This window comes from Aegilops tauschii, chromosome 7 (genome assembly GCF_002575655.3).
Source record: "Aegilops tauschii subsp. strangulata cultivar AL8/78 chromosome 7, Aet v6.0, whole genome shotgun sequence".
NCBI classification, from domain to species: domain Eukaryota; kingdom Viridiplantae; phylum Streptophyta; class Magnoliopsida; order Poales; family Poaceae; genus Aegilops; species Aegilops tauschii.
Window position 1 is genome coordinate 313,406,012 of NC_053041.3, and position 10,865 is coordinate 313,416,876.

General features: G+C 45.2%; 1 long non-coding RNA gene across 3 annotated transcripts; it reads left to right on the plus strand.

Moving 5' to 3' along the window:
• Nucleotides 1-8,215: 8,215 nt before the first annotated feature.
• Nucleotides 8,216-10,374, plus strand: LOC109764901 (uncharacterized). Of its 3 annotated transcripts, none has more exons than XR_012188743.1 (7): nt 8,216-8,582; nt 8,678-8,767; nt 8,904-8,979; nt 9,061-9,129; nt 9,338-9,402; nt 9,909-10,036; nt 10,143-10,374. It is a non-coding gene; the product is annotated as an uncharacterized lncRNA (long non-coding RNA). The 3 variants fall into 3 exon arrangements; XR_012188741.1 differs by having other exon boundaries at nt 8,227-8,582; nt 10,146-10,374; XR_012188742.1 differs by having other exon boundaries at nt 8,310-8,582; nt 8,913-8,979; nt 10,146-10,374.
• Nucleotides 10,375-10,865: the final 491 nt, after the last annotated feature.

Below are 10,865 nucleotides of genomic sequence, written 5' to 3' on the forward strand. Positions count from 1 at the left end.
GAGGCAGTAATATTTTCGAGATTGCGAGGGATGCAGAGGCAGGAGTATTTGGGGAGCGAGCAAGTGTGCTTGACACGCCGGCTGTGGGCTGTAGCCGACGCACCTTCTCACGTAAGCCATAGGCGTACTATACACCAACGGTGCTCCAAGATATTTTGTACTGCATCTCACACGGTTGGTGGTAATAAACTGTGTGGGATCTACTTGATTTGAATTACATAATGGGGTCACAATGGCAATGGACACTGTTTGAATTGCTAGACCTTTTATCTGCAGTGAACATGCAACTATATGCATGTCGTAAAAGAATTGGAATTATTCAGGGTTCGTTTGGACATTTTATACATTAAACTGGTTTTCTAGTCATTTCAGGTGCACAATTCAAAATTAAACAACATGCACATACTCCGGTGCATATAAATTGGTTGAAAAATCAAATATGTGTCCTTGAGTGCATGCTTAGGTCCCATGCAAGAAATGGGAATGAATTTCAAACACCAAGGCACTGTTGATTGCCGGCAAAACATTGAGATACCTGGTTTTTAAATTCTAGTAAATCCAAAACTCGTCTGAAATTCATGAAACTTGGCATGGTATCATGGAGCAGCATCAACATGTCGTGGTAATTTTTTCCCATTTGGGGACAGGTTTGGGTATAAGCTTCTCACAAACCAGAGCTTCTCACAACAAGCGTGATGGTTTTGGTACGGAACGTGCCACCTTTGGGGATGAAATGATATCCGTTGCGTCTTATTGCTTTCAAAAAAATTCTAGTGCCAACATAGAACAACAGGAGTGTTGTGTTAAGTTTTGGAATTTTTCGGGGTTCGTTTGAACATTTTTATACATTAACTGGGTTTTCTAGGCATTTTATGTGCATAATTCAAATTTGAAATACATGCACATGCTCCGGTGCATACAAATTGGTTGAAAAATCAAATCTGTGTCCTTGGGTGCATGCTTAGGTCCCATGCAAGAAATGGGAATGAATTTCAAGCACTAGGGCACTGTTGATTGCCGGGAAAATGTTGAGATACCTGGTTTTTAAATTCTAGTAAATCCAAAACTCGTCTGAAATTCATGAAACTTGGCATGCTATCATGGAGCGGCATCAACATGCCATGGTAAAATTTTTGTCCTATTTGGGGCAGGTTTGGGTATAAGCTTCTCACAAACCAGAGCTTCTTACAACAAGCGTGATGGTTTCGGTAGGGAACGTGCCACCTTTGGGGACGGAACGATATCCGTTGCCTCTTATTGCTTTCAAAAAATTTCTAGTGTCAACATAGAACAACAGGAGTGTTGTGTTTAATCTTGGAATTTTTCGGGGTTCGTTTGGCCTTTTTTATACATTAACAGGGTTTTCTAGGCATTTTATGTGTATAATTCAAATTTGAACTACAAGCACATGCTCCAGTGCACCAAAGTTGGTTGAAAAATCACATGTGTGTCCTTGGGTGCATGCTTAGGTCCCATGCAAGAGATGGGAATGAATTTCAAACACCAGGGCACTGTTGATTGCAGGCAAAACGTTGAGATGCCTGGTTTTTAAATTCTAGTAAATCCAAAACTCGTCTGAAATTCATGAAACTTGGCATGCTATCATGGAGCGGCATCAACATGCCATGGTAATTTTTTTATCCCATTTGGGGACAGGTTTGGGTATAGGCTTCTCACAAACCAGAGCTTCTCACAACAAGCGTGATGGTTTCGGTAGGGAACCTGCCACCTTTGGGGACGGAACAATATTCGTTGCCTCTTATTGTTTTCAAAAAATTTCTAGTGTCAACATAGAACAACAGGAGTGTTGTGTTTAATCTTGGAATTTTTCGGGGTCCGTTTTGCCTTTTTATACATTAACTGGGTTTTCTAGGCATTTTATGTGCATAATTCAAATTTGAACTGCAAGCACATGCTCCAGTGCACCAAAGTTGGTTGAAAAATCACATGTGTGTCCTTGGGTTCATGCTTAGGTCCCATGCAAGAGATGGGAATGAATTTGAAACACCAGGGCACTGTTGATTGCCGGCAAAATGTTGAGATACCTAGTTTTTAAATTCTAGTAAATCCAAAACTCTTCTGAAATTCATGAAACTTGGCATGCTATCATGGAGCGGCATCAACATGTCGTGGTAAAAAAATTTGTCCCATTTGGGGCAGGTTTGGGTACAAGCTTCTCACAAACCAGAGCTTCTTACAACAAGCGTGATGGTTTCGGTAGGGAACGTGCCACCTTTTGGGACGGACCGATATCCGTTGCCTCTTATTGCTTTCAAAAAAATTCTAGTGCCAATATAGAACAACAAGAGTGTTTTGTTTAATCCTGGAATTTTTCGGGGTTCATTTGGCCTTTTTTATACATTAACTGGGTTTTCTATGCATTTTATTTGCATAATTCAAATTTGAACTACAAGCACATGCTCCAGTGCACCAAAGTTCGTTGACAAATCACGTGTGTGTCCTTGGGTGAATTTCTAGGTCCCATGCAAGAGATGGGAATGAATTTCAAACACCAGGGCACTATTGATTGCCGGCAAAGCGTTGAGATGCCTGGTTTTAAAATTCTAGTAAATCCAAAACTCGTCTGAAATTCATGAAACTTGGCATGCTATCATGGAGCGGCATCAACATGCCGTGGTAAAAAATTTGTCCCATTTGGGGCAGGTTTGGGTATAAGCTTCTCACAGACCAAAGCTTCTCACGACAAGCGTGATTGTTTCGGTAGGGAACGTGCCACCTTAGGGGGCAGAACGATATCCGTTGCCTCTTACTGCTTTGAATTTTTTTCTAGTGCCAATATAGAACAACAGGAGTGTTGTGTCAAGTTTTGGAATTTTTCAGGGTTCTTTTGGGCATTTTTATACATTAACTGGGTTTTCTAGGCATTTTATGTGCATAATTCAAATTTGAAATACATGCACATGCTCCCGTGCATATAAATTGGTTGAAAAATCAATTATGTGTCCTTGGGTGCATGCTTAGGTCCCATGCAAGAAATGGGAATGAATTTCAAACACCAGGGCTCCGTTGATTGCCGGCAAAACGTTGAGATACTTTGTTTTTAAATTCTAGTAAATCTAAAACTCGTCTGAAATTCATGAAACTTGGCATGGTATCATGGAATGGCACCCGACAAGCTGTGGTATTTTTCATGTCCATTTTGAGAGAAGGCGCACTCGAATAATGACAGCCAACAAAGGCATTTTGAAAAAATAGCTGCCACTTTAATATATCAAACATTTGTATAATTCAAACCGTGTGCGTTCTGTTAACCATTCACGTGACGCCACATGTCTTGGTTTTAATGGCTATATGAGGTGCTGTGTGGACAGCTGCTTGACTGAACGGGAGGCGTGCGAGTGCAGTCTGGTGCGCAGGCTCACCGGGAAGCGTACAAGATGTTCAACGCAGGATCCGTGCATCTCTTCAACACAAACGGTTCAGATTACGGTATGCAAATTAAAGCCAGACTTCAGCGCTAAGCCAAGAGACACTGTGATTTGTCAAAATATGCAGCTAAAAATCAATAGCACTATTTATTTTTTGCAACTAAAATTTAGTAATTAAGCATAGATTTCATTCATAGAGATTAAGCAGTCGTTCTCACCGGGAAGCGAGTCAGCCTTGGACCGCCGCCCGCCTCGCTCCCACTGGTCTATATTAATGGTGTTGCCGAGCGGCCGCACCCCCCATCCTCGCCACACACACAATCCTCTCTCTCCGCCCGCATCCTCGACGCCGCTCTGAGTCCTCAAAGCCGTCAGTGTACGAGGATGTCGCTGAAGCGCCCCATCGGAGCGAGTGGCGACACCGGGGCTGCTGAAGCATTGGAGCACGGCGTGAATATGGAGACAGAGGTTTCCGTCGCCGCCGACGAGGTGGAGAACGAGGCTGCCAACAAGCGGAGGCGGGTCGAGAAAGGACTGCAAGCGACTCCAGCAGGCCTAGACTTCATCAACAACCTCCCTGATGATATGTTGATAGTCATCATATCCCTCCCAATCAAATATCAGGCGAGGACAGCCGCCCTTTCTCGGCGGTGGCGCCCCTATGGCTCCTCACCCCTGTCGACCTCCTCGACGCCCACAAGCTCTGCCATGGCTATCGCTAAAGCTTGGATGCGTTCTCCCAGATCCTCGGCAGTCACCATGGCCCAATCAAAGGCCTTATCACGGGCAAGTTCCGTTCCAATGGTAAGGACCGAGCCAAGCTTGACGAGTGGTTCTGATCCCCCTCCATAGATCAGCTCGAGAAGCTCAGTTTTATTGATGGGCATATGCACTTGCTGCCAACGTCCGCGCTCCGCTTCGCGCCCATGCCGCGCCTCGCCAAGTTCATGAACTGCCATCCCCCCTAATGACGCGCCCGCTCTTTTTCTACCATGACTGAAACACCTCGAGCTCGTCGCCGTCCACATCCCAAAGGATGACATGGAGCGCCTGCTCCACGGCTATACTGCACTCGAGTTCCTTCATCTTCAGGCGATAAATTGGTCGAGTACCTTGCACATCACCTCCAGGACTCTCCGAACTATTTATGTGTGTTGCTGGTGCTACAACGAGAGATCACAAAAGGTGGACCACAATATGGCCATTGAGGACACACCTTCACTTGAGATATTACTTGTAGTTGATCAACAAGGCCAAACAAGAATCAATCTCATTTTTGCGCCGAAATTGAAAGTGGTGGGCTACTCATCTGTCAAATACTACAACTTTCAGGTACAACAACATTATTTCTAGTTTTGAAGATGTATGTTCGTCTGTCATCCAGCGAAGCTTCACCCAGACTCTAGGCACAGTGAAGGTCTTGGCACTAGAATCTGTCGGCCCCAACCTAGACCAGGTTGTCAATTGCCTGAGATACTTTCCGTGCCTAAAGAAGTTGTATATCGAGGTGATGTTCCTTTCCTGTTAAATATTAACCATAAGGGAGTTCAATTTTTTGCACCTTTTCCCAAGTTTACAATGACAATGTACTATGATTTTTGAAGGAATTTTGGAGGATTTTAGGACATACACCCCCACCCCATATTGGTTGCTTCATTCATATGGTTACAATCGTCCATAAGCATTTCTCCTTTGGATTCATCTGTACTAGTTTTCTTAGGGAATTTTTCAACCAATCCAACCTCTTGTGAAGAAGGCTACATGTTTCTAGATTGTAATCAAATGCCCGTGTTAATCATGTCAGATCAAAGATGGCATGTTGGTGCATTTTACAAATCCTGCAAACCAAATGGGCGTGTAGCAGTGTTCAAAACTGCATGTAGGCACAAACACGTTCTCTTCTTTTGCAGATAATAATAGGCCCGGAGGTGGATAATGTTTATAATGACAATCACATCGAATGCTTGGATATGCATCTCTCAAATATTACTTTGAACTCCTACCAAGGGACCTTACCGGAGATTACACTGAGGAGGTTCTTTCTTGCCAGAGCAAAGGTGCTGAGGGTACTGAGGTTGAACACGCATTTAATTAGGAAAGATGAATGATATGATTATCAGAGCCGGCAGGTACTGCGGAATGGAAGAGCCTCAAAAAATGCTAAACTTCGTATTGGAAGAGCATATGCCGGAGCAATTAGAAGCCACTGTTTTAAACCCAAACATGACTTGTCAGCGGATGATCCCTTTGCAGAAATGACGATGCTTGCAATGTTTGAATTTGGGCGTTGTAATGTTTAAATTTGAACCTTGCAATATTTATGGCATTTGTTATATTGAACCGTTTCTGTTCTCTTGTCTCAACGCAAACAGTTCATCCGACTGAACCGCATGTCGTATATCGCACACACCTTGATCTGGCTGACCATTTCTTTTGTGTTGCCTAATCACAAACAGTTCATCCGAGTGAACCGCATGCCGTACATCGCACACATCTTGATCTGGCTGACCGTTTCTTTTGTGTTACCTAATCACAAACAGTTCATCCGAGTGAACCATATGCTGTACATCGCACGCACCTTCATCTGGCTGCCCGTTTCTTTCGTTCCTCCTCGTCGCAAACGGTTGATTGAACTGAACCGTATGCCCTGCATCGCACACGCAACTAAAATCTGAACCGTGTTTGATGCATCCTCCATCGCAAACGTTTTGCACCTTTTTTGACGGGTTTTTTACACCACCGTTTGCGATTATTGCATCGCACACTGTTTCGTCGAAGGGTCTCTGATCGTAGTGTCGCGTTAGCAGCATCCTGCAATAGTGTGGCGAAGGGGGAAAACATCCGGGAAAGTATTCTCGGTGTTTCGCGTTTTCAGACAGACGGACCGGAGGGGGAAGGTCGCATGTTCGCTATGCTAGGGACATGTGGCGGACGAATGGACTGTGTATTTGAATTCGTCTCGTCGTTCTGAGCAACTTTCATGTACAACGTATTTTCATCCGAGCTACGGATTATTTTATATTAATTTATAAAGATTAAATTCATTTTTAGACATAACATAATTAATTTAATTGGAAAATGTAATTATGACGTCAGCATGATGTCAGGGTGATGTCAGCAGTCAACCAGACAGTTCACTTAGTCAAACTAACCTATGGGTCCCACTGTCATTGTCTAAGACTAACTAAACAAGTTTAATTAGTTTAGTTAAGTGATTAGGTTAATTTAAAAAATTAATTAAGTTAACTAATTCTTTAATTAATATTTTTCATTTTTTTATTTCTTTTTTTAACATTTCGATACTTGGGCGGGGCCCAACTGTCAATGGGCCAAAGGGCCTTAACGGGCACGGGCATGCGGGCGTTCGACCCGGGCGCGAGGCAGGCCCGAGCGTCGACCGCGAGGGGCCACAGCGAGGCCGGCCACCGGTGATAGGTAGGGCAGCGGCGAGGCGTCGCCAGCCACTTCAGAGAGCAGTCGCAGCTGCCTGGGACGAGGAGCGGCGGCAGGTGGCGGCCATGGCGAGCAGAAACAGCGGCGCGGCAGAGGGAACCGGGTGGCGCGCGGCGGCGAGAGGCCGCGGCAGAGCGGGACAAGGGGAGAAATGGGTGCGGCCACTCGGCCAGGCCGCGGCGCGGGGAGGAGGCCGCGGGAAGCAGGCGGGCGCGTCGGTGGGGCCGCGTGGCGAGGGCCGGGTGCGATGAACGGGACGGCGCCGGAGCGCGCGGTCGTGGGCGACTGCGGCGAGGGGCAGCAGTGGCCCGAGTGCAGGGGCACGCACGCGCGGGCGCGCAGGGGCGACGGTGAGCGCGCACAGGGCATGAACGGGGTGGTGGCCGGACGCAGTGATGCAGAGCAGCAGCAGCTGGTGCGGGAGCGAAGCGAGCGGCATTATGAGAACGGGGGAGAGGGGTCGACGCGGGGAGCCGGGCGGCGCCGGCGAGCGGCGCAGCGGCAGCGGGGTTCGGGTGGGGGCGCGGACGAGGCCGTGGTGCACGGGGGCAGAGAGGGGGAGAGGAAGAGAGGCCGGGGGCCTCACCGTGGGGCGTAGGGAAAATGGCAGCGGGTGTCGAGGAGGAGGACGGGGACGACGTGCGTTGACGGAGACGGGGAGGCGGTCCGGCGAGGTGGCTCCGGCGAGTGGCCATCCAGGCGGAGGCGACGGGACGACGAGGCGTCGAGGGGTTCATTCCCCCGATCCAGATCTGGATCGGGGAGGGGGCGAACGTGGGGAGCGAGGGGGGGGGGGGGGAATGGGTGCGGCCAGTGGGGCTAGGGTTCGGGTAGTGGGGTTAGTAGGAGAGTGGGGGCCCGACCTGGGCTAGTTGGGCTGGCCTGGCTGCCAGCTGGGCCGGTTGGCCAAGTGTGGGGGGTTCCCTTTTCCTTTTATTTATTTTCTGTTTTGCCTTTTTCTTTTTATTTATATTTGCTTAACCGTTTTCTCTCATCTATAATACCTAAATAGTTGATCCCCACTATCCTATTTCTCTTGACATGCAGCATGTCCACCTCAGCAATGATTTTCTTTTTATTTTCATCAAACTGTCTGATTCAACTCTGGACATCGTTTCCCGCAAAAAGAAAAAAAACTCTAGGCATCGCTTCCGTCTTCTGTAACTGACGCGTTAGTGCAAAAGCCCAAGACTAGCCCATCGGTCGATCTTCTGGTCTGTAAGTCTTCCAGTCTTTCCCTATTATATGCAATCAAAAACCAATATCATGGCAGCAGAACGGGCGACGACGGCACCCTCATCCCTACCTCATCGGATACGCCACTATCGCCATCAACCAAAAGCCATATACCACCGACCGGTGGCCTGTTACCCACCGCTCCGTCACGCACACACGCACTAACCCCTCCGCACAAGCAAGGGCACCTCAGTCAGATCTGGTGCAACACCACCACCGCCGCCATCGGCCGACTAGGATGGAACTTCTCTGCTGCAGGCCGCCCCCCTCCCCTCGGATCCAGACGCACCATCAAATTCGCCGTCAAGATGAGAAGAACTTGCCTCGGGACAGTGCCGCTACCCTACTGCCTCGATGCGCCCAACCCCCGATCACCTCCACCATGACCATAATTTCCAGAGGCATGGACAACGCCGGTTCTCGGACGAATTTCCCCCGCCCCTGCGAAATTGCCTCTTTAAACAGTGGAGGTGCATCGATCCCATCGTCTACAACGAGGGCTTGGTATCTCCAGCAATCTCTCTTTCATTATTGACCTCAAAATCACATGTGTAGTATCATAGTTACATTTACTGACGCATACCACTATGATTATTTAGCTGTTGTTGCATATCCATTATCTTTCTCCTGAAGTTCAGTAGTTACTTATCTAAGATAGAAAGGAGAAGATTCGATGTCATGCCACTCAGGTATCAATAGTGTACCTATATTTTTTGACTCTTTGAGTGTTGTGTAACTTAGCTATTATGTGAGATCAAAGGGAATTAACTCCAGCAAATTGATACAAAGATAATTTCTGAGGTTGTGTGTTTTATTTTCTGTTAGTTGTTACAGGCAATTGATTTTCACGGTTTGGCGCTGCTGGTCACAGTCTATGACAGAAACATTGGATTAGAAAAAGGTGTTATCTAGAACATGTGTCATTGTTGCCAGTTGGAATCACAAACTATGCTAATGTTGCCAATTTTGTCTTCATTCACAGATTTAGTCCTTTACTAGATTCAATGGTTCTAAATCTAAGTTTCAGGGATTTATAAAGAGCAACATTCAGGTTCGCATATACAGGTCATATAGATAGTGATCTATTCCAGTCCTTGGCCATGGAGTTCATTCTTGCATATGTAGTGTGCTCTTAAAAGCAATATTTGATGATATGTCCGACATCACCTAATATTTTTGTGAACACTTGCTAGATTATATGGTACATTTGAGTTTATGCATTATCTTATTTTCTTCTAATTTTGTATATTACAACATAGTTATCGCAATGGTTCTGGGCTGGGAGTCATGAAGATCGCTGCCCCTAAATGCAGCCTCTAGAAAGGTTAGACATTTTCTATTCATTTCAGAAATTATTTTCTGTATGAACTATAATTTCCTGCAAAAAATTAACCCAAGCCATAAAATACTTCCAGGCATCTCAAAACAAAGAACTGATTACCCATCCATCTTCTACAATAAGTATCCAGAGGTTTGCCAGCAACCATAAAATATAAGTTAAAGGCTCTATTTAAACAAGTCTGACCAAACTTTTGCTGTGGCCCAATGATCAAAACACTATATTAGTCACAATGCTATACCTCCTCACCAACCCGCAACTATGGACACGAAGAAAAACAAAATAAGTAATAATTTTATAACTCTTTGTATAGATCGATTAGTTCAGGTCCATTGAACATGAATTCAAATAATGATTTTTGTTAGTAGGTACTCTTTAGCTAAATGAAGTACTAAATATAGAGAAGCTAAAACCACCAACAGAGAGAGGTACCAAATTATAAAGATATTTCCTATTCACCATTGAATTTCTCTTGAATGCTATATGTACAGGCCACCATGGAAAAGAGGTAGATCTTCCAGCAAGAGAACTTCATCTCAGTTTGTCAGATGACATAAACATCAATGTGATAATGAACAAGTAACACGGTTGTGAGTATAATCGGAACAAAAATATATAGGTACTATCAGTTCTCTTATCCAAATAAAATTAGCCAAAAGTATGTTTCTCTCCGCTAACCTGATTACACAAGTACAACTATACTAATAATGTTGATTTTTGAACAGCAGGGATGACATGGTCAAGCACGCATGTGAGCAGCTGCAAACTACACGTCTACCTAAAATTAGTTATATTATGGCTTAAATCAAGAATAAGTGATCATTACATGTATCAAGTACAAGTGTTATCCAAATTAACTCTCATTAGTACTATTGATGATCCTATACATATATTTGCACAATACATGGTTAAGAAGGAATAAAAATATTTGCTTGAATGATTGTTAATATTTCTCAATGAATCAATTCTTCTCTACAAATTCCCGCAGCAACGCGCGGGGTATCATCTAGTTTCCTAAATATTTTAGTCTTGGAAAAATACAAAAGTTGTACCTAATTTAGTATATTTAATTATGTCACATTCCGAACATTTTAGTTTTAATGTTTGAAAACTTTCACCGTTCGACTATAATTTAAATTTGAATTTGAATCGATTTTGAACTAACGCGAGATTAGCAACCGTAACTGAGGTGACGTGGCATCATTAGCAGAGGTTCACTGTAGCATAATTATCCGGGCGTTACAAATCTCCTCCAGCACAAGAAATATCGTCCCGAGATTTAGGAGGTAGACGGAAACAGTGCAGGGTTTTCATCACGTAGGCGATCCTCGCGTTCCCAAGTGGCTTCATCTTCAGAATGGTGCGACCACTGGACCTTGAGGAACTTGATCGCCTTTTGACGTGTCCGGCGTTCAGCTTGGTCGAGAATGCGGACCGGATGCTCTTTA